The 24,713-nt window shown below is 38.8% G+C and overlaps 2 protein-coding genes and 1 long non-coding RNA gene across 6 annotated transcripts in view; 1 reads left to right on the top strand and 2 right to left on the bottom strand.

The window, feature by feature from the left end:
* LOC138157655 (stonustoxin subunit alpha-like) overlaps positions 1-24,713 on the top strand; it is a 361,938-nt gene that overhangs the window by 95,389 nt on the left and 241,836 nt on the right. The window lies entirely within an intron of this gene.
* LOC138157633 (stonustoxin subunit alpha-like) overlaps positions 1-24,713 on the bottom strand; it is a 146,266-nt gene that overhangs the window by 45,663 nt on the left and 75,890 nt on the right. The gene's annotated exons all lie outside the window — the stretch shown is intronic.
* Positions 1-24,713, bottom strand: part of LOC138157650 (uncharacterized) — a 43,715-nt gene that overhangs the window by 3,113 nt on the left and 15,889 nt on the right. Inside the window, exon 2 of the long non-coding RNA XR_011167425.1 lies at positions 1,156-1,338. This is a non-coding gene — a long non-coding RNA (uncharacterized lncRNA). The remainder of the gene's footprint in view (positions 1-1,155; positions 1,339-24,713) is intronic.

Below are 24,713 nucleotides of genomic sequence, written 5' to 3'. Positions count from 1 at the left end.
CAATCAGTTCATTGCCTAACGATTGTTACCCAGAAGTCATTTTGTTGCCCAACTGGAAAGTTCCCAAATCTATTTTGAGAGCTGAACAGAAGAGGGGGGTGGTGTTGAGCTCCAGGTAGCAGGCTTGGGCAGGTTTACTTGGCAGGTTTGCTGCCTAGGCGGGCTTTGTTAGGTTTGGGCATATTTCCTAGGCAGCTCTCCTATTATGGGGAGAGATGGAGGATGTTCACAAATGGGGGGTTACTACACAGCCACCACCCAAGCCCTGACAGCAGGGTCTTCTTCCTCATGGGCCCTGCTGGGCCATTGCTTCTGAGCAGGCCATTGACTTGATTGCAGAGCAGGCTGGAGGCTGGGCCCACTGTCATCATAGTCCCTGGCTCTCCCTCCCCTGGCCCACTTTTGGGCAGCTGGCCCTGTTGAATGCTGGAATGGCCTTTTAAAGCCTCACTTCCATCATCATTCCCATGACAATCAGCAGCATGTATCCCAGCTTGGAGAAGCTGCATCTTTGATAAATCAGTACTGCTCTAAGTAGGGGATGGGTTCTGCATCATAGCACCTTCTCAGATCTGGCCTCAATCAACTCAAGTCAACAGAAGAATGGGCAGCCCCTCAGTAAAGCCTTCTATACAGGGGCACAAATGTGGTATCATTGCCCTGTTGGGGCTTCTAGGGGGACGGGAATGTTGGTGGTCGGCCAGGAATCACTGAGTGAGTGGTGTCACAAGGTGAGACTGGAACAAGTCTAAACAGGGCAGCTGCTACTGGAATCTCCTTCCTGTCCTCTGTTTACATTGTTCATTGGTGTCTGGGTCTTCACAAACCCATTTGGGGTTTTCTTGGCAGATACTAGAGTGGTTTCCCATTTCCTTCTCCAGCTCATTTTACAGATGAGGAAACTGCGGCCAGCAGCATGAAAAGACTTGCCCAGGGTCATTCAACTAATAAGTGTCTGAAGCCAGATTTGAACTCAGAAAGATGAGTCTTCCTGCCTCCAGGCCTGACACTGTATCCATTCAGCACCCAGCTGCCTGGGCCTCTCTTTATAAAGCCCTCTAGGTTCTCCCCTGGGTTCAGCATCTCTGCTGGACTGATCACTCCCCTGACCTCATAGAGTTTCCCCCTTCTCCCAGTCCCACTCTGGACACTCACCTTGAGTTGGTGGCTGGTTCTTGATTCTGCTGTCAGAGATCCTGCTCCTTGAAGCTGTTTCTGCTCTGGGTCAATGGCTTCCCTCTATCTATGTCTCCATGGAGAGTCTGTGTCTCTGCTTCCTCAAATGCCTCTGGAATTCTCTTGAACTTACTCTTCAGCTGTTGGATAGTGTCTCCTGCTCTACAATGGAAAAGGTGGTCAGGGGTGGGGAGGTGGAGGATGGAGGGGTTGTGAGCTGTACAAATTAAGCTTTCCTTCCTTCAGGGCTCATACTCCTAGAAGTGACCTCAGACAGGCCTGGCTCCTGCTGCCTTGACAGTTGGCCATCTTAGCAATTTAACACAGGTAGGACCATCTATGTCTTCTGAAACTCCTTCTCCCAGTGCAAGTCAGTACCTGCTCTACAATTTACAGCTTTAGCACATGGGCACTGAGAAGTTAAGTGACTTGCTCAGGGTCACATAGTATATGGCAGAGATGTGTCTTGTGTCCTTCTGCCAGAATTCCTTGTCTCCTTGTTCCCCTGTGCCCTATCTCTGAGGCCAGCTCTCTACCCACCATTCCACACTGCTTTTCATTTCCTTCTTTTGCGTAAAGCTCAATATGAAATGACACTTCTTGTTTATAAATAGTACAGGGTTCTAAGTACAAAACATGCAGATTTGTGAAAGCAACTAAGTTAGTTCAATTTTTATAGCTTTGAAGGAAGTATGGGCCTAGGAATCTCCCTTCTGTTTAAACTTCAGGGCCTAAGAAGAATGTCCCAGATTGTAATACATCACACAATCATTTCTCTGTCAGTCTAATGTAATTTTGTCTATAAGAAAGAGTATTAGAGTCCTAATTGGGGTTCAGGAATTCTTTGAGGCCTGAACCTGTGCTTAAGCATAGTAATAAAAGCTCTGTTTTTACCTCTATAATATCTGCTTTGCAGTAAATATGTATTTGACAGCAGTGATCCAAAACTTGAACTCAGGGAGGAGATATTTCTCCCACAACTCATCATCACAATCCTATGAAGACTTGGGAATTTGAGAGTAGGTTTTCAAAGCCACATGTAAACATTTGCTAGACTTTGGGTAGGTGTAAAATCTGCCTACAGCAAATGGCTTCTGGAAATAAGTCTTGCTCGTGTATACTGTTAAACCTGTACAAAAAATCAGAACACCAAGGTGATAAGTAATAAAGGGAGGCCTTGACTCAGGGTGGAAGAAAGGCAACCAAGCAAATCTCTTCTTGCAACATGTTTCCCTTCCTTTTTCTGAAATTCTCTCCTTGGCAGGTTTTCCTTTTGGGTTCAGCATTGCCTCCTCCCTGAGATCCTCTTTTAGAGAACAAATGATTTGTGGGCAGGATGATAATACCCTGCAACACTACTACTTCTATGGAGTCACCTGTGAGGTTTTTTAGAAGACCTTATTGTCTGGCAGGAGAAATGTGGCAGCATTGGAACGCTGGGTTCCTGGTGAAGAAGGGATGCCTTCCTGGCCAAAGCTCATGGAGAAAAGTACAGAAAGAGGAGGTTGGGGACATCAAAGATAAATTAATTACTCAGATGTCAGTTTCACTGGTATAGTAACCCCACTGGGAAGATGACACTATAATCAGAGAATCCCCAGAGAGAAGACCTAAAAATTTTCTTTACACAAGAGAGGAGGGGGAAAGTAAGAAAGGAGGCCCCCAAGTTTAGTGTAGGGAGAAGAGAGCCAGCTCTGGCTCCCATCCTTCCCCTTTCCTGCCTGGAGGCTGCCCTGGCCATTCTTCTCCACTCCTTTCCCTCCTTCCCTTCCAGACACACACTTCTTAGTTTGGACAAATGGAGCTATCCAGCCCCACATAGATGCTTCTGCAGGGCTCTTCTAGTCCTATGACAGAGACCCCCTATCATTTCAGGGGTTCTTTGTGAGCATCACAGCAGCCATTTGGGGGTTACTCTTAGCTGGCTCACTGTAGAGTGCAGTAAAATTCTGAAATGAGCTCAGTCTGCCTTTGATGTCCCATTGCCTCCATTTTCTCCCCATTGCTTTTTTCCAGGGCCCTGTAAGGAACACCCAGTGACCTCACATTCTCCCTGGCTGCAGAGATCTTTCCCTAATGTAAGCCTGTTCCATTTTGTTCAGAATTCAGAATTATCCTTTTAAAATTTTAATTTATGGAATTAAATAAGCATTTCTATTACATTGTATAATAAAAAAGAGGATTACACATGAAAGCACATATCAATTGTATACAACTGGCTATTCCTTTAATATACAACAATGTTATCATGCAAATTTATTTTTTCCTTTTTCTTCTTTCTTCCCCCAAACTCCCTTCCCTAGAGATGGCTACCATTAGATAGAAATACATATATATTCTATATGATGATTCTATACACATTTCTATTTATTCGTGCCTTCTCTGGATGCAGATGGCATCTTCCTTCATATGAGTTTTGCAGTTAATTTGGGTTTTTATTATAGTCACAAGAACTTATTCAAAGTCATTATTAAAACAATACTTTATGCAATGTTCTCTTCATTCTGCTCATTTCATTCTTCATTTTTTTTTTTGCTTTTTGGAGGGCAATTGGGGCTAAGTGACTTGCTCAAGGTCATACAGCTATTTTTTGTGTTAAGTGTCTGAGGCTGGATCTGAACCAAGGTCCTCCTGACTCCAGGGCCGGTGCTCTATTAACTGTTCCACCTAACCGCCCCTCTTCATTATTTTTTGTGAAAGTGTGTCCATGTTTTTCTAAGATCACTGAGGTGATCATTTCTTACAGCACAGTGATATTCTATCATGATCATGTATCACAACTTATTCAGTCATTCCCCAGTTGATGGGCATCCCTGTAATTTCTAGTACTTTGCCACCCCAAAGAGAGCTATTATAAACACTTTAGAACATGTGGGTTCTTTTTCTTTTTCCCTAATCATATTAGTAAATAGACTTAGTAGTGGTATTGCTGGGTCAAAGGCTATTGGCAGTTTAATAACTCCTTGTGCATAAATCCAGATTGCTCTCCAAAATGGTTGCATCAGTTTACAGCTCCACCAACAATGAATCAGGGTCCCCATTTCTTCCGTGTCCCCTCCAACATTTGTCACTTTCCCCTTCAATTATTTTAGCCAACCTAATAGTTATAAAATTCTATCTCAAGGTTGTTTTAATGTGTATTTCTTTAATCTATAATAATTCAGAGTATTTTTCTTAGGACTACAATTGTTTGACTTGTTTATATACTTCAGCCATTTATAAATCTTTCGTATTTATTTTTTGTTTAGATTTGTCTCATTCTGAGAGCAGGAGATTAAAGTCCTCCACAATTATAGTACTCCATTTCTGTCATCTTGTCATTCATTTAACTTTCCTTTTGAAAATTTGTCCTTTCTTTTTCCTGTAGGAAAACTACCATTCCCTCAAGCCCTACTTTCAAGTCCCTAGGCATCAGGTCTGTCTTGGCGAATGTTTCACAATCAACTTTCCAGGAAAATATGTACATTTGCTACACTTTTAAGTTTAATGAACATTATTAGTATTTTCTCCATGACTTTTTAAAGTCGATATAAACAAAACAATAAATGAGACTCAAATTTTAGTGCTTTCTTGAAAATTTAATACTTGGTTGTATGGATCTAGTGAGAGGTGGCTCCATCACATACCTCTGCCAGGCACAAAGTTAAATACTTAATAAAATCTTTATCTAGCTAAGTAAGTATCTGTTAAACTAGCTCACACTAAATTGTGAATAACTGGGAATTTTTTGAGGATAATTCTCACCCTAGAGCAGTATTCTTTAACCTAGCTTTGGAGAAGGATTTTTGTTTGAGGAGATTTGTAAAAACTAAAATGTTTGTGTGTATGTGGGTATGGGAGGATGGACAGAAATGGCCAGAGTACCCACCAGGAAGGTCAGAGGAAGCAAGGGAAACCTGAGCTGGTTTTCTATCCTTTTTAGGGAAACTGAAGTAAATCTTCCTTTAGGATGAGAATATAGCCAGAGGATGGGTAGAGGTAGCAATGCTTACTCCAAGGTAGGAAAAGACAAGGGGGGGGGGGCTTTTGAGGAAACTCAGACTTGTCTTTCACCTACAACACTCAGGACTCCACCTTCTCTGACTAAAAATGATGCTGGTTTCCCTTTTTGTGGTCATGATTCAGTCTTTGGGTCTCTCTTCCCTTACTAGTAACCCAAACCTCAATCTGTAATGATCTTGACCCGATTCTATAGGTAGGAGATTGGGTTTGTTCCTTCAGATTTGCGTATCCTGGGTTGATTTCATCTCCTCTCACCCTCACTTCCCTCACCTCACTTCTCCTCAAGAACAGTCCTCACTCACAAATGTGGAAAAGTGTGAAAGGACAGTCATTCACCTGAGAAGGGACTGTCCTCTAGGAGCCAATCCTGGAGCTATTGGAGGGAGTGGGGATTCATTCATCAAATGTGTACTTCACCGAGTCAACTGGAGCCAAAGCTAAGGTTTTAAGCAAGCAGAGAAACAAAGTAGACTGCCTGAGAGGGGCAGGTCAGCCCCCTGGACCAAGCAGGGAGCCCACCCACCCAAAGATGTGTTGCCAACCCCTCACCTGGCCAATCCAGGCACTATGACTTTTCCAAAATGAACAGCTTTCTCCCTCCTCCTCCTCACAGAGCTGAGATTTGAGATTGTTGTTGGTATAGGGTGTGCCTGAGAATATGTGTGTTTAAATAACAGGAGGGCTATGGAAAATGAAAGTTGCCTAACCTAGGGAATGCCCATTTCCTGAAAATGGGAAAAGTTAGAGGAAGAGAAGTTCAAGGTCTCCTGACCTGGTGGGCTTCTGGCTGCTGAGGTCTTTTGAGTAAATAGAGTCCCTAAGCTGAGGAACCATGAAAAAGTTTTTACTGGGCACAAATCACTCCTCTGGTGTAATGTAACTATTAATTGTTAGATCTGTGAATAAACTCCCTTTCTATCTCTCTGTGTCTCCCTTTTTTCCTGCTTGCTCACTTGACCATTATTTTCTTTAAAAAATTATTTCAAACATTTTTATTTATTTTATTTTTAATTTATGCAATAAAACAAGCATTTCCATAACCTAATCTAATTTTTAAAAAAGATTGCATATGAAACTGTAAATCTATTATTACATTTAACTATATAATAAAGTTGTCATGTAAATTATTTTTCTTTTTGTTCTTTACCCTACCCCCCACGCTAGGGATGGCTACCATGAGCCACAATGAGTTTAAGTATGTAAAATCATTCTAAACATACTTCTGTTTATCAGTTCTTTCTCTGGATGCAGACAGGTTCTTCCTTCATATTACTTTTGTAGGTAATTTGGGTATTTATAATAGTCACAATGACTCATTCACTCAGTCATTCTGAAAATATTATTGTTATTGTATACAATGTTCTCTTCATTCTGTTTATTTCTTTTGATTATTTCAGTCAAGTGTATCCATGTTTTTCTGAAATCACTGAACTCATCATTTTTTATATCATGGCAGTATTCCAGCAGATCTTCTTATTTTGTGACTATCCCTTGTAAGACTCTGTCTTAAATAATGGCATTCCTCTTTCCTTGTTGTTTATGGACACTATTATGTTATATTTTTTGACATCCTTTGTTTACAGTTGAAAAACCAGAATCTATCAAGCACAACCTCTGGGAAACCATAATTTTAATTGACACTATGATACCTCTCTGTGATAGTAATGGCAATTAAAGATTCCCCTGTATTGGCTTGGTTTTCAAATTGATTGTATTAAAACCCAGAGTTTGTTAATCCCACCTGTGGGATGGACTTTTTGATGTGAAAAGAAAGTCCTGACTGGGAGGAGCTGGTGACGTAGATTTGGAGAGACAAGAGAGAGGCGGAAGTTCTTTTTGGAAGCAGCACCTCGTGTAGAGGGAGAGACTAAGAGATTGCTGGTGGCCGCTTTGAATTGCCCTGGACTTTTGAGACCTGCCCCCTGAGCTGCCAAGGACTGAGGAGACATGGCTGTTTTGCTGGTACTTTGTCTGTCTGTTTTGATGTTATTTTGCCAGATTTGTCCACTGGTGAAAGACTGTCCTGTTGAAGAAGTCCTGGAACCTGGCATTTGGTTAAGAAGGCCTGAGACTGTCCTGCAGACAGAGAGTGAATACTGTCCACTGGTGAGGGACAGTACTGAGAGTGAATACTGTCCACTGGTGAGGGACAGTACTGTTGTTGCAGGGGTCTGGAGACTGTCCGGCAGACAGAATGAATACTGTCCACTGGTGAAGGACAGTGCTGTTGTTGCAGGGGTCTGGGAGCCTTTCTGTTGGTTCAGAAGCCCTGAAGAAGGATTTTCTTGTTGTATGTTTACAGAAATCCTGGGAGAGGGCTTTGCTAATGTGTTCAGGGGTTCTAGGACTGTTCTACAGACAGAGGATAAATTCATGAAGGGACTGGCAATGTATCTTATGGCCTTGCTAAGCCTTGTCTCTCCAGGAACTAAGATTGCTGAGAACTTGCCTCGTGTCAAGATGAAGAAAAGACCTCCATTTGGGTATTAAGTGCTGTGTTTAAACTTGATGTAACTCTGGGGTAGATTCAATTGTGATCCAGGGGTGGGGAACTTTTGACCTTTTTGTGTTCTATGGTTGAGCAAATGAATGTATTTTACTTATGTTTGGAAACTAATCTCCATTTGAGAAGAGGGGCTTTGTGGTGGACTTAATTAAGGTATAGCCTAGGGGTGGAGAAGTATTTGGAACAGAGACTTTGTAATTGATTGAATGATTGGAAAGTCCTGGGGTGGGGTAGGCCTTGGAGATGATTTAATCACACTTAGTAAATGCTGTATTTTGGAATGATGTCATGTTTCGATCTTCTCTGTTCTGGGTTTGTTACTGAATAAAATAGAGAGCACCTATGCTGGTATTTTGAACCTGGGAAGTTGCCTTTGCTTGGTATTACATTACACTCTCTTATTTTGTTGCTATCTTATTATGGCATTCATATTTTATGTCCTTCTCATGTTTATGGTTGACATCTATGGAAACTATAATTTTGGCTGACACAGGCATCCTGAGTCAGGAAGGGATGAGGTTTGCTGTGAGGTTATAATGTTTCTTTCAAAATGTCCTTTCCTTGAATTCAGTTTTTCTGATTCCCATACATATGTTCTCATAACTTAAAGGGAGGAAACAACACATATTAACCTAATTCTGTTTGCCTCTTTTTAGACCAAACCCTGTGGTTTGACAGTGGGCAAGGAATGAGTTGCATCATGTTAAAAAATGTCTCACATAAAAGCCTGCAGAATGGTCCAAGCAAGAACTGTCTGTATAAAATAACTTCCACATATTACTTTCAAAAGTGCCTTCAATATCTGTACTCCTTCTGAACCTCCTTCTTTTTCTTCCTTCAACCTGCTCCCCTATTAAGAAATTTAAAAAATTGTGACAAATATAGTCAAATAGTAGAAATATCCTCAGTGATTTAGTGCAACTCTTTACATATCTTTTCTGTTTATTTTTAATTTTTAATTAAAAATTTTTAATATTCATTTTAAAATTTTGAGTTCAATATTCCTTCTTACTCCAGTTTTTCCCAGATCCATTGAGAAAGCAAAAAATATGATACTCATTATACAAAGTATATCTCTTTCTGCACCTTGCATTCATGACTTCTCCATTAACAGGGGGGTGAGTTTTCATTATAAGTCCTCTAAGACATGTTTGATGATTGTTTTCTTAACAGATTTCTTATGTCTTCTAGATTGCTTTGCCTTGGGCAACTAGGTGGCACAGTGAATAGAGCATCTGCCCTGGAGTCAGGAGGATTTGAGGTCAAATGTAGTCTCAGACACTTGACACTAAACTAGCTGTGTGACCTTGGGCAAGTCACTTAACCCCAATTACCCTGCTTTTCCCCGTGCAGAAAGTAAATTAAAAAATAGATTGCTTTTCTGTTTTTTTTAATTAAATTTTATGTTTATTTTTATTTTACATCATTCATTTCCACAAGATTTTGAGTTACAAATATTCTCCCCGTCTTTCCCCTACTCACCACCCCAAAACAGTGATCCCACTGTATATCCCCTCCTCCAATCTGTTCTCTCCTATATCCTCTCCCATTCCCCCTATGACTTTCCAGTAGGGTAAGATGGATCCCTATACCCCAGTGCCTGTATATCTTGTTTCCCAGTTGCAGGTAAAAAAAAAATTATATATATATATAAACATTTGATTTTAAAACTTTGAATTCCAGATTCTTTCCCTTCCTCCCTCATCACCCATCCTTACTGGGAAGACAAGCAATTCAATATAGGTTGTACATGTGCAGCTATGCAAAACATTTCCATAGTGGATATATTGTGAAAGACTGACTATATTTCCCTCCATCCTATTCCACCCCCCACTTGTTCTATTCTCTACTTTGACCCTGTCCCTTTTCAAAAGTGTGTGCTTCCAACTTCCCTCTCCCCCCAACCTGTCCTCTGCTCCATCATCCCCCCTCTCTTCCCTTTCCCCCCTACTCTCCTGTAGGGTGACATACCCTATTTAGGGTGTATGTCATTCCTTCCCTAAGCCAAATTCAACGAGAATAAGGTTGACTCATTCCCTTTTGCCTTGCTATTCTTCCCCTCCATTGTAACAGTTTTCCCTTGCCTCTTCTATATGAGATAATTTACCCCATTCTGTCTCTCCCCATCTCCTCTTGTTATATTCTTCTCTGACCTCTCAATTTCACCTTTTAAGTATCATCCCTTCCTATTAAATTGGCCCTGTGCCTTCTGTCTATGTATACCTGTACACACACACACACACACATATATATACACTCATATAGGTATTCATATGCATACATACACTCCTATATAGACATATATATGTATGTATACATATATATACTCATTTATATTCCCTTCAAATATTCTCATACAAAGAAAAGTCTCATAAGTTGCAATTATCATTTTTTTTCATGTAGGCATATAAACAGTTCAACTTTGATAAGTTCCTTCTGATTTCTTTTCCCTGTTTGCATTCTCATGCTTCTCTTGCTTCTTGTATTTGAATGCCAAATTTTCTATTCAGCTCTGGTTTTTCATCAAGAATGCTTGAAAGTCCTCTATTTCATTGAATGGCCATATTTTCCCCTGAAACATGATACTCAGTTTTGCTGGGTAGGTGATTCTTGGTTTTAATCTCAGCTCCTTTGATCTCCAGAATATCATATTCCAAGCCCTTTGATCCCTCAGTGTAGAAGCTGCTAGATCCTGTGTTATCCTGACTGTGTTTCCACAATATTCAAATTGTTTCTTCTTGGCTGCTTGTAATATTTTCTCCTTAATCACACATAACTTGTTATTCAATAACAGTAAACTGTTTACATCACTATATGGGAAGCTCGTACCTGTTAATAATGATAATTTTATACTTATGGTAACATCTAAAAGGGATATAGATAAATAGAGGGTGTGGGTATAAATTAAAGAAAATGATGATTTTAAAAAACCTTATTAAGGGCTACAAAGGGACTGCAATGGAAAAAAAGGAAAGACGGAAGCAGAAAAGGGTAAATTATGCCACACAAAGAGGCATAAAAACATTATACTAGAGGGAAAGAAGGGAGGAAGATGAACATTATATGAGCTTCATCCTCATTGGTTCTGGTGTAAGGAGGGAATGACATAATCAAGTATAGGACTCTATCGAGAAGAGACATAAAACCAATCATAATAGAGGGAAAGAGGGGAGGGATAGGAACATTGCATGAGATCTATACTCTTCAATCTTGGTTCAAGGAAGAAATAACATACTACATTACATATAAAATTCTATTGTACCCTACAGTCAGTAGGAGGGGGGAAGGGCTAAGAAAAGGTGGGGGTGGTTAGAAGGTAGGGAAGATATAGTAAGGGAGAAGGGTAGGAAAAAGAGGGGGCTGATAAAGAGGGAATACTGCGGGAGGCGGAGATCAAAAGGAAAACTCTTAAGGAGGGCAAGGGCGAAGGGGAAAAATAAAAGCATAAACAGGGGAAGGAATAGGATAGAAGGAAAGATACAGATAGAAATCAGAACTATGAATGTGAATGGGATGAACTCTCCCATAAAATGGAGGTGGAGAGCAGAATGGATTAAAAACCATAAACCTAAAATATGCTGTTTGCAGGAAACACATTTGAAACAGGGGGATATACACAGGGTAAAAGTAAGAGGCTGGAGTAAAATATATTATGCCTCAGGTAAAGTAAAAAAAAAAAAAAGCAGGGGTAGCAATCCTTATCTCGGACAAAGCAAAAGCAAAAATAGGTCTAATTAAAAGAGATAAGGAAGGAAACTATATCCTGCTAAAAGGTACCATTAAAAATGAAGCAATATCATTACTTAACATTTATGCAGTAAGTGGTACAGCATCCAAATTCTTTCTTTATTTATTTTTAAAGCAATCGGGGTTAAGTAACTTGCTCAAGGTTACACAGCCAGTTATTTCTGGGTGTGGTGCTAAGTATCTGAACCCAGATTTGATCCCCAGGTCATCCTGACACTGGAGCCGGTGCTCTTACTCGCTGAGCCACCTGGCTGCCCCTTGCATACAAATTCTTAAAGAAGAAGTTAAGGGAGTTAGAGGAAAAAAATAGATAGCAAGACTATACTAGTGGGGGACTTCAATCTCCCTGTCTCTGAACTTGATAAATCTAACCTCAAAATAAACAAGAAAGAAGTTAAGGAGGTAAATAGAATCTTAGAGAAGATAGATATGGTAGACCTCTGGAGAAAACTGAATGGGGATAAAAAGGAATATACCTTCTTCTCAGCAGCACATGGCACATACACAAAAATGGACCATTTGCTAGGGCATAAAAACCTCACAATTCAGTGCAGAAAGGTAGAAATATTAAATGCATCCTTCTCAGATCATGATGCAATAAAAATTATATGTAATAAAGGGCCATGGAAGGATAGATTAAAAAACTAATTAGAAACTAAATAACTTAATCCTAAAGAATGAGTGGATCAAACAAGAAATTAAAGAAACAATCAGTAATTTCATTCAAGAGAATGACAATAATGAGACAACATACCAAAATTTGTGGGATACAGCAAAAGCAGTTCTTAGGGGAAGTTTTGTATTCCTGAATGCATACATAACTAAAATAGAGAAAATGGAGGTCAATAAATTGGGCATGCAACTGAAAAAAAAGCTAGAAAAGAACAAATTGAAAATCCCCAATTAAATATTAAATTATAAATAATGAAAACCAAGGGAGAGATTGAAAAATTGAATTTAAGAAAACTATTCAGTTAATAAATAAAACTAAGAGCTGGTATTATGAAAAAAACCCAATAAAACTGATAGACTTTTAATCAATATGATAAAAGAAAGAAAGAAGAAAACCAGATTACAAGTATCAAAAATGAAAATAATAAAACAATAATTAGGAATTATTTTGCCCAATTGTATGCACATAAATTTGACAATCTTAGTGACATGGATGAATATCTACAAAAATATAAATTGCCCAGACTAACTGAAGAGGAAACAAACTACTTAAATAACCCCATCTCAGAAAAAGAACTTGAACAAGTCATCAATGAACTCCCTAGGAAAAAATCTCCAGGGCCAGATTGATTTACTAGTGAATTCTACCAAAAATTTAAAGAACAATTGACTCCAATACTTCACAAACTATTCAGTAAAATTGAAGAAGGAATCCAACCAGATTATTTTTATGACACAAATATGGTACTGATACCTAAATCAGGAAGAGACAAAACAAAGAAAGAAAATTATAGACCAATTTCCCTTATGAACATAGATGCCAAAATTCTAAATAAAATATTAACAAAAAGACTACAGCAACTCATCACGAGAATACTAATACTTTAATCAGGTAGGATTTATTCCAGGAATGCATGGATGGTTCAATATCTGGAAAACTATCAATATAATTGATCACATAAACAACAAAGCTAGCAGAATCCATATGATTATCTCAATAGATGCAGAAAAGTCTTTTGACAAAATATAACATACATTATTATTAAAAACCACTAGAAAGTATAGAAATAAATGGAGTCTTCCTTAAAATAATAAGTAGCATCTATCTAAAACCATCAGCAAGTATTGTATGTAATGGGGATAAGCTAGAAGCATTTCCAATAAGATCAGGGGTGAAACAAGGATGTCCACTATCACCCCTCTTATTCAATCTGGTACTAAAAAGTTAGCAGTAGCAATAAGAGAAGAAAAAGAAATTGATGGAATCAAATTAGGCAAAGAAGAGACCAAGCTATCACTCTTTGCAGATGATATGATGATATACTTAGAGAATCCTAGAAAATCAAGTAAAAAACTACTTGAGATAATAAATAAATCTGGCAAAGTTGTAGGATATAAAATAAACCCACATAAGTCCTCAGCATTGCTATATATCTGTAATGAAATCCAATAGCAAGAGATAAAAAGAGAACTCCCATTTAAAGTTACTGTAGACTTATGAAATATTTGGGAATCTACCTGCCAAGACAAACCAGGACTTTTATGAACACAATTACAAAATACTTTTCACACAAATAAAGTGAGATCTAAGTAAGTGGAAAAACATCAATTGCTCATGGCTGGGTTGAGCTAATATAATAAAAATGACAATTTTACCTAAATTAAATTACATATTTAGTGCCATACCAATCAATCTACCAAAAAAATTACTTTGTAGAAAGAAAAAGTAGTAGCATCATTTTGGAAGAACAAAAGGTCCAGAATATCAAAGCAATTAGCAAAAAGAAATGCTAGGGAAGGTGGCCTAGCCATACCAGCTTTCAATCTGTATTATAAAGCAGCAGCCATCAAAACTACTTGGTACTGGCTGAGGAATAGAGAATTGGATCAGTGGAATAGATTGGGTACACGAGACTTAGCAGCCAATGACTATATAATAATCTACTCTTTGATAAACCCAAAGACCAAAGTTTTGGGGATACGAACACACGATTTTACAAAAACTTCTGGAAAACTGGAACATAGTATGGCAGAAATTGGGCATAGACCAATATCTAACACCATACACCAAAATTAAGTCAAAATGGGTGCATGATCTAGGTATAAAGTCTGATAGTGTATGCAATCTGGGAGAGCAGGGGATAGCTTACCTGTCAGATCTACATAGAAGGGAAGATTTCATGACAAAACAAGAGCTATAGAGAATTATAAAATGCAAATTTGATAATTTTTATTACATTAAATTGAAAAGCTTCTGTACAAATAAAGCCAATGTCATCAAGATTAAGAGAGAAGTGGAAAATTGGAAAAGAACTTTTACAACCAGCATCTCTGATAAAGGCCTCATTTCTAAAACATACAAAGAACTAAGTCGAATCTATAAGAATACAAGGCTCTCCCCAGTTGATAAATTGTCAAAGGATATGAACAGGCAGTTCTCAGAGGATGAAATTAAAGATATCTATAAGCATATGAAAAAATGTTCTAAATCACCATTGATTAGAGAAACACAAATCAAAACAACTCTGAGGTACCACGTCTCACCAGCCAGATTGGCTAAGATAACAAAACAGGAAAGTGATAAATGCTGGAGAGGATGTGGAAAAATTGGAACACTTCTGTATTGTTGGTAGAGTTATGAACTGATACAACCATTCTGGAGAGCAATCTGGAACTATGCCCAAAGGGCTATAAATAAGTGCATATCCTTTAACCCAGCAATGCCACTTCTAGGGCTATATCCCAAAGAGATCAGAGAAGTGGGAGGAGGACCCATATGTACAAAAATATTTATAGCAACTCTTTATGTGGTGGGAAAGGATTGGAAATCAAGGGGATACCCATCAATCGGCAAATGGCTGAACAAGTTGTGGTATATGAATGTAATGTAATACTACTGTGCTATAAGAAATGAGGAGCAGATGGACTTCATAATGACCTGGAGAGACTTATATAAACTGATGCTGAGCAAGAAGAGCAGAACCAGCAGAATTCTGTACAAAATCAGAGACACAAGGTATGTGTGATGACTAACCTCAATAGACTGGGCTCCTCTCAGCAATGTAAGGTTATAAGACAACTCCAAAAGTCTCACGATCAAAAGAGATATTCACATTCAGAGAAAGAGATGTGTAGGCTGAATGCAGATTGAAACAAACTACTTGCTCTGTTTCTTTTCCTTGTTTTGTTTCCTCTTTCCCATTGATCATTCCATCAGTTACAATTCTTCTTCATAACCTGACTAATGATTAATGTGAAGATACCTGTAAATCATATAACTGAGTTCATGCCAGCATGCCAGGGTGGGGGGGAGTGGGAAGGGGGAGAAGTAGGGGGAGAAAATTTGAAACTCAAGGGACTGTGGAACTGAAAGGTAAATAAATAAATCAATTTTTAAAAACATGATTTCTTGAAATATAACATCTAGATTCTCCTTTTGGTCATGGCTTTCAAGTGGACCATTGATTTTTAATGATCTCTCCTCAGTTTTTTCTAGGTCAGTTGTTTCTTGAATGAGATATCTCACTTTGTCTGCTACTTTTCCAAACTTTTGAATTAATAAGGAAAATGTGGGGCAGTTAGGTGGCCAAGAGGATGGAGCACTGGGCCTGAAGTAAAAAAGGCCTGCATGCAAATCCAACTAAAGATTTTTACTAACTGTGTGACCCTAGGCAAGTCACTTAATCTGTCAACCTCAGTTTTCTCATCTGTAACATTAACTAGAGGAGGAAATGGCAAACCACATCAATATCTTTGGCAAGAAAACCCCAAATAGAAGCATGAAAAGTTGGACACAATAGAAATGATTGAACAACAACAATAAAAAGAAAACTGTATTATGCCACAAAGATTTGGGTTTTGGAGTGAGGAGGAGTTTGTAAGGTTATTTAATTCCCCATCCCACCCCACGATGATTAGACAAGTGAGGAAACTAAGCCCTACAGTGATTCAATGACTTGCCCAAAGTCAGGAAGGTCAAAAGAAAGTGTGTCAGGATTTGACTCTAGATCAAGGGTGGAGAACCTATGGACTAAGGCCACATTTTGCCTTCCAAGTCTTAAGTGCAGCCTTTTGACTGAATCCAGATCAAATTCTTTTATTTTTATTGATATATTTTTATTTGTCTTTTATAGTTTTATTATATTGTTTTTAAATGAACATATTTAAAATACCAAAGAATAAAATAAGTTTCAATGAAATATCCTCCCACATTGACCAGCACAATTAGAACATTAGTAAGCCATGAAGGCTAAATTGACAGCTGCTATGGTCATGATTTAGTTCTAACTTCCCCTGCCTGACTGGTGCCACTATCACATGAGGCTGAATTGTGAGAATTTATGGGGGTCAAGTACTCTGGTCTGTTATCAGCTTTTGACAGTGGTGCACTGTGTTTCTGTTTGAAGTGGAATATGTGAATAGTCAACATTATTTTTTAATTCTATCTGCTTAATAGTCGATCATGTCAAAGAAGACCAAGAAAATGCTGAAAGAAGAAAATTGAGTTTTTAGAGAGCATTGGGAATTACAACATTATCTTGTTTCTGCTAAAGATAAGACCATTTGTTTGCTTTGTGATACTGCAATTAAAGAAATTCAATGCGCATCCGCATTTATAACACTTATAAGGACCACAAATATCTTAAATTAGAGGGAGAGGAAAGAAAGGTTTTATTAGATAAATTAAAAGATGAAAAGCAAAGACTATTCTTTCGAGTAGCAATAAGATCTGGGAATGACTCAAGATGGAAAGGGTTATCCACATCCAGAGAAATGATCTACATTTCTGTAGATCAATCTGTACAATCTGTATGAATACAGATTGAAGCAAACTACTTGCTCTCTTTCTTTTGTGTTTTGTTTTGTTTCGTCCCTTCCTTCTTGTTCACTCCATTGGTTATAATTCTTCTTTATGACTTGACTAATGTTTAATGTGAAGGTATTTGTAGAATCTTTATAGGATTGCATGCCACCATGGGAGGGGAGGGGGGAAGAGAGGGATGGTGAGAAAAATTGGAAGCCAAGGGATTGTGGAATTGAATGTTGTAAAGTAAAAGTAAATAAATAAATTTTTTTAAATAAAAAAATAAGACCTGGAAACAATACCACTGAAGCAACTTGTAAAGTAGCTTATATACTCGGGGAAAAAAATAGGAACCATTCGGTGATGCAGAAATTGTGAAAGAACGCATTGTCAAAATTATAGGATGCTTAGATCCCAATAGCATTTCAATGTACAAACAATTGCCACATTCAAGGATGCCATAACTAATCACCAACATGAATTAACCTTCAACTTAACAGGACAAATTTATGCACTATTTCAAAAGGAAAATATATATTATTCAATTGCTTTGGATGAATCAACTGATACTAACTGACGGTGCAGGTTTTATACTTCATTTAGGTAGTAATGGATGAATTTCTTTGCTTATAATGACTTGCTTTGGGCACTCTTTCAAACAGAACACAGGGAATATAAATGTCCAACAACAATTCAAGATAAATGTCATGAAGTTGGACTGAATTTGGCAAATTTAGTGAGTGAACATACAGATGGTGCGCCTCCTATGGCAGGAAAACACGGAGGGTTTATTGCACAGGTAAAAAAAAAGTACCAGCAGATTCACATGCTCTCCTTTCTTTTCATTGTATATTGCATCAGCAAACATCTCTGTGCTAAAGGTACTATTTTAAGTGACACTTCACAAGAAGTTATAAGTATTGTTAATGATATTCGTGTAAATGCAGCCTGGCATCATCAGTTTTGTAACATGTTAAAGTTGAATGATGAGTTATTCAGGGTGATTGTGCTGTATCATTCTAAATTGTATTCACTATTGTTGTAGGGACAGGTGTCAACCAAAATTTTATCTTTGAGAGAACACATAGTTAAATTTTATGAAGGATAGAATTAGCAATGAAAATTATTGAAAGGAGAGTTCTATAGGAATGTTGGACTTCTGTGTGATATCATGTCAAATCAAAATGACTTGAATATTTCTTAGCAAGGTAAAACTAAGTCTATATATGAAATGTGGTAAAAAAAAATCCAAGTATTTTGAAAAAAAGTAATTTTTTTTCTAAGCCACTTTTTCAGAAAGAAATTTTGGATGAACATTTTCCACAGTAAGTTAAGGTCATTGAATACACAGCTGTTATAGACCTATTAATTTGGAGAATACAATGAAAGGTTCACTGACTTTGAGAATCATGACATCATACTCAAATTAGCATTTCAGGCTCACCTAGGTAATATCACCAAGGCAGCTAGAGATACAGATGGAATTGATTGAACTCTCAGTAGATGACAATTTAAAGTTATTGTTTGATGCTAAAAAAGATCCAATTGAAATATGGGAAAATGCATTATAATACACATGCCTTTGGCAACATGCTCGAAAAATGCTTTCTTGCTTTTTAATCACTTATTTCTGGGAATCCACATTCTCCTACCAACCCAAATCAAGACACCCTTAAAGTCACAAATGACTGATACCCATCTAGAGGGTCAATTGAAACTGCAGACCTCCAAGCTGCAACCAAATAGTCAAAAGATTTTAAACAAAAAGCAGATGCAACAAAGTCATTAAAAGGTTAGTTAACTTTAAAATTAACAAAGAGTTTTAATTTTTTGAAATTATTAAATACACAGTTGTTAGATATTTAAAAAATAATGTACATTCTTATTATCTCTAACTGAAGTTTCTTGAATGCAGCCTTATTTGATTACAGCTAAATCTTAATGTGTCCTTTCAACATGAAAAGGTTCCCCACCCCTACACTAGATCCCCTGCTTTATATTCTCATCTCCTTCTGCTTCAGGACCAGCTAGAGCTCATGCTGAGGAGAACGATGAGGAAGGTGTAAAGTGTGGACATGATGGACCCAAAGGAAGAATTCAAGGAACAGGGGATGTTTAGGCTGGAGGAGAGAAGGCTTAGGAAAGGCATGGTCTCCGTCCTCAGATATATGGAGGAATGTCATTCAGAAAAGGTGTTAGTCATCTCGCATGACCCCAGAGAGCAAAGTTGGTATCAAAGGTATAGGTTACAAGGAGAAAGATTTCAGCTCAAGTAAAAAAGAAGGATGTCCTAACAATTTGAGCTGCCCCCACCATGGAATGCGCTGGTAGAAAATGAGCTCACCCTCACTGGAAGTGGCCACAGTTGTTAGAGATATCATAAAGGAGATCCATTCTTCAGGGATGATGTTGGACTCTAAAGTTGCTTCCACCTCCTATGATTCTCTGAAGGCCTCAACTTAGAATGTGACCATCATCAGCTATACCACTAGAAATCGCAGCTTTCCTTTCAAGAGGTAGCCTGACCACATATTTTAATGAGAGAAGAGGCTAACTTGGAAATAGTACTAGTTTAAAATTTGTAAAGTGCTTTACTAATATTATCTCCTTGGATCCTCACAACAGTTTTGGAGGGTAGGCATTATTATTATCTCTATTTTACAGATGAAAGAACTGGCACAGACAGAGACTGAGACTTGCCCAAGGTCACACAGCTAGGAAGGGTCTGGAGCTGCATTTGAACTTGGCTCTTCATCTCTAGGTCCAGCTCTCTACCAAATATAACATTTAGCTACATCTAGGAAAACTTTGTCTGGCTGCCTCAAGCCCTGTGGCCTGGAGAGAGAGAAATTTTCCATCAGGAGTATCTGTCTGGCCTCCACAGAACTATCCCTACATACAGACAAGAGAAAGATGTCTCAGGCTCCCCAAGGAACCTTCCATTCTTCATTGTGTTTTCTCCATAGACTCCCCTACCTAGGAGACAATGCTACAGCAGCCTAAAAGCCCCTTCCAGTCTAAACTTTTATAACACGATGGAGTGCCCTGGTCACCTCTGCAGTAAAAACTCTCATTACATATTACTTAATTTACTTTCTAGCTGATAACACCAAATCTGTTGTTAATATTGTTAATCTCTGGTTAATATTGACCAGGCCCTGAAACTTGGATTACATTTGGCTAAAAGAATTCAAACCTATTTTTGAAATGTAGCACTAAGGCCCTGACTGTGATCATGGTATTTCCCCCATGTGATGGGACCAGACCTTTTCAGAACTCATCAAAGTATTATCAGCATCCCTTTTTGAATACTACAAACTACATGCAAACATTTTACCTTGAAGTCTACCCATTAATCACCCAGATAGTACCTGAAGGACCTTCTAAGCCTTCAGACCAAATGTAGGCATTGACCTGCAATTGAGGGGGCCTTGGCAGCAGTCATCCAGCAACACCAGTTGGAATAGCCCACTCAGAACACCATCTCCATTATTTTCTGAAATACAGACATTACAGGGTCTTTTCTTTCTCTCTGATGGTATTATTCAGGAGAGAAATAGGGAAATCCCTGATATCATCTTTCCCCTTCCCACCAAACTGAACATTCTCTTCAGGCAAGAAAAGAGCTTCTTAGTGATCCTTCCAACCCTGATTGTGTAACCTTGAGTCAAGTAGCCCATTCAGAGGACACCCAGCTCCAAAAATGCTATCAGTGTAAGGATTACCCCAGTCTAAGTCTACACCTGATCTTGCTAGACCACTAAATCCACTCTAGGTTATGAGATGAGGTCAGGACACTCCACACTTGGAAGGTCCTCTCAACCCAACTTGTATGGATGATATGACCCCCACCAACTCTCATGTCTCCACTACATATGATTGTGAGTATTGACATGATTTGAGTTACAGTCCTGCCAAAGGCTCTGCCCAGATGGATGAGTACATAAAATGTAACAGAAATTGCCAATTGGATCATAGTCACTAAGAGTCTTCTCAGATGCTGAAAACTCTTAGTTTAGTATCTTCTGGGATGCCAGGGAGTGAATGGGGCAGCTGGGATTTTGAGGGGACGGGCAACCACTACCCTCTTCCTTACAAGAAAATTGGTCATGGAGGCAGAGCCAAGATGGCAGAGTAAAAGCAGGAATTTGCCTGAGCTATCCCCCAAACACTTCCAAATACCTTTCTAAAATGACTCTAAACAAATTCTTGGGTAGTAGAATCCACAAAGAGACAGAGTGAAGCTAATTTCCATCCCAAGACAACTTGGATCAGCAGGAAAGGTATATTAGACCAGGGTGAGACCAGTCCTGGTCACAGTCTTGGGGTGACTGAATCACTGGCAGCAGTGGTGCTTTCCAGAACTCTCAGCACACAGATGCCAAAGAAAACTTAGAAAGTCAGCAGGAAAGGTCCGCCACACTTCGGGGAGAGTGGAGCACAGTTTAGCACAGGCTGAGCTAGCACAGCCACAGCCACAGCAAACCAGGAATAGGTCTTGGGAGTGACTGAATTGGCAACAGCAGCAGTAGTAGCAATGTCTGCTTCTGGAGCTCTCAGCCCCCAAATGGTAAAAGTGTCAAACAACTCATCAGAAGGAGATTACAGGGGTCTTTTATGGCATTTCCTATATGGAAAGATATTTGTAACTCATAAGATTTTATATGTACATGTATATGTAGGAGCATTCTGTTGCTTTGCCCACACTCGAATCTAGGTCACAGTCCTGAGCGGCAATCCCAAGGTGCGTAGGAGCAGTAGCACACCAGAGCTTGCAGCAGCAGGGGAGGGGCAGCCTCCTCATGGTTCCGGGACAGAAAAGAATGCTTGTGTTCGCTCACAGATCAGAGCACAGGCCAGGAGAGCAGTAAATACCTCTTATTAGGTCATACCACCTTAGAAGAATGGAAAACTTACAGGTCCCTGGAAGTATCTCTGAAATCAGTCAAGCAAAACTCCTAAAGTTTGGAACAGTTCACCCTCCACCATGGAAGCAGAGCCCCACTTTAACAAAGTGGTAAACTGACTGGGGATTGTTGTGGTGGTGGTATTTGTCCTTCATTTTCGAAGAGGACCATGGCATCGGGGAGATGACGACATGACTTGCAGTTGACTTTTATTCTAATGAGGGAGGGCTGGGCAAGGTCACCAGCCTCACTTTCTCCTCCAGAGCCACCTGGATCCAGTGACCAGATATTCATCAGCATGACTGGAGGTGACCCAGGATACAATGGGAGACCCTGGCCCTTTTAGGCTAAGACCTTTTCAGGTACTCACTTGGAGTGAGGCAATGCCCATTCAGTGAATAGGCTTCTTTAAGAAGTGAGTCAAGGGATGGACCCTTTAGTTAGTAAAAAAGAAAAAAATCAGCTGAGAGGGGAAGACCCTCAGGGTTGCTGTTCCAATGAGAAACAGTTACCACTGACATTCACTGTAAGCCAGGAGGGCCCAAAATGCAGCCATTAAGTGGAGCTTGGACAGGGACCTATTGTGGTCCAATCTATGAAAATGAGCAAACAATTGGTGAGGGGGTGGGGGTGGGGACAGGACTGTAACTATAGAAATTTAATATGGTGATAAGAAAGATCAAAACACACACTCAGAAGAAGAAAACAAAGTCAAACCTCCTACTTCACAAGCCTCCAAGGAAAATACGAATTGATCTCAGACTATGGAAGAGCTCAAAAAAGGTTTTAAAAATCAAGTAAAATATGTAGAGGAAAAATAGGGAAGAGAAATGAGAGTGATGAAAGAAAAATGAAAAACAATTCAACAGCTTGGTAAAGGAGTGTAATAAGAATGTAAATTTTTAAGATCTTCCCTGCCCCTAGGCTAATGTGCACCTGAAGCCTGGGGTGGGAGGCTTGTTTTTCAGTAGATACTTCTTGATTGGCCAGTGAGTCAATAAGGTTGTTACATTCTCTGAGCCAGGAGAAGGCTATATAAGCCCTGATGGGGAGCTTTGTTTTGGGACTCACTTTGAGAAGTGTTCTGTGATTTGATCTGAATTCTGGGAAGCCGTTGTTGAGAGTCCCCCGGCTTTGAAAAACCCAGAATGTGGAAACCCAGATGTTGACTGGGTATGGATGTAATGGTTGGACAGTTTGGAAATCTGTCTACTTGATGTTTCTGTCTTGATAATTATACCTGTATACTTTGAGGTTCAGGGTGATGACCTTTTCTCCTGAACAAGGTAAACGATATATGTCTGACTGATTAAAGTAAGCTTGTTAACCCATTTTGAGTTGCTTTCCTTTAACAAGGCAGATCCAAGAACCTGTGGTAGCTGCAAACCCTGAGGACGCTTGGGGTGCTTGCCGCTACAAGGAGACACAAAAAATACAGAAAAAATAACAACTTATAAAACAAATTAAGCCAATGAAGTGCAAAAAGCAAATAAGGAGAATGCCTTAAAAAGAATATTTGGTCAAATGGAAAAGGAGATCCAAAAGCTCACTGAAGAAAATAATTCCTTAAAAATTAGAATGGAACAAATGGAAGCTAATGATTTTTTTGAGAAATCAAGAAACAATAAAGCAAAACTAAAAGAACGAAAAAATAGAAGACAATATGAAATATCTCATTGGAAAAAAAGCTGACCTGGACTATAGATTTAGGAGAGATAATTTAAAAATTATTGGACTACCTGCAAACCATGATCAAAAAAAGAGCTTAGACATTTTCTTTCAAGTAATTATCCAGGAAAACTGCTCTGGGATTCTAGAAACAGAGTGTAAAATAGAAATTGAAAGAATTCACTGATCATCCCCTGAAAGAGATCCCAAAATTAGAATTGCCAGGAACATTATAGTCAAATTCCAGAGTTCCCAGGTCAAGGAGAAAATATTACATGTAGCCAGAAACAATTCAATTATGGTGGAGCCACAGTGAGGATAACAGATTTAGTAGATTCTACCTTAAAGGATTAGAGGACTTGAAATATGATAATCTGGAGGGCAAAGGAGCTAGTATTACAAATGAGAATCACCTACCCAGAAAAACTGAGTACAATCTTTCAGGAGAAAAAAAATGGACATTCAAGGAGATATTGGACTTTCAAGTATTTTTGATGAAAAGACCAGAGCTGAATAGAATATTTGACTTTCAAATACAAGACTCAAGAGAAGCATAAAAAGGTAAACAAGAAAGGGAAATCATAAGGGACTTAATAAGGTTAAACAATTTGCCTTCCTGTATGGGAAGATGATATGTGTAACTCATAAAACTTTTCTCATTATTAAGGTAGTTAGAAGGAGTATGTGTAAACAAGAGGGCAGAAGAGTGAGTTGAATATGGAGGGATAATATCCAAAAAATAAAATTAAGGGGTGAGAGAGGAATGTACAGGGAAAAAGAGAAAGGGAGAGATAGAATGGGGTAAATTATCTCACATAAAAGAGGCAAGAAAAAGATTTTACAGTGAAAGGGAAGAAGAGGAAGATGAGGGGGAGTGAGTGAACCTTACTGTCATCAGAATTGGCTCAAAGAGGGAATAACATATACACATGCAACTGGGTATATAAATCTACCTTACCCTAAAGGAAATTAGGAGGGGAAGGAAATAAGAGAAGAGGCAGTGTTGATACAAAGCTAGCTTGTGTGGTCAAATCAGGACATGCCTGTTGTTCAGTGAAGACCATGAGGAAGTTAGTAAATTGGAGTGGGGGGGCAGCTTTATTAGAATTCCATCAGTTGGTGCGAGACTTTTTGTTTGCAAATATTTGTGCACTCAATCTAGGCCCTAATGTTGAGTTGCAAAAAAGTATGGATCCATTTTCTGCTGTTTGTGTGTATGATTAACACCAAG

Source organism: Petaurus breviceps, unplaced genomic scaffold (assembly GCF_028583685.1).
Source record: "Petaurus breviceps papuanus isolate PSGF00001 unplaced genomic scaffold, PetGlider_PUasm1.0 115, whole genome shotgun sequence".
NCBI lineage: Eukaryota > Metazoa > Chordata > Mammalia > Diprotodontia > Petauridae > Petaurus > Petaurus breviceps.
This window is presented reverse-complemented; position numbering and strand designations above follow the sequence as displayed.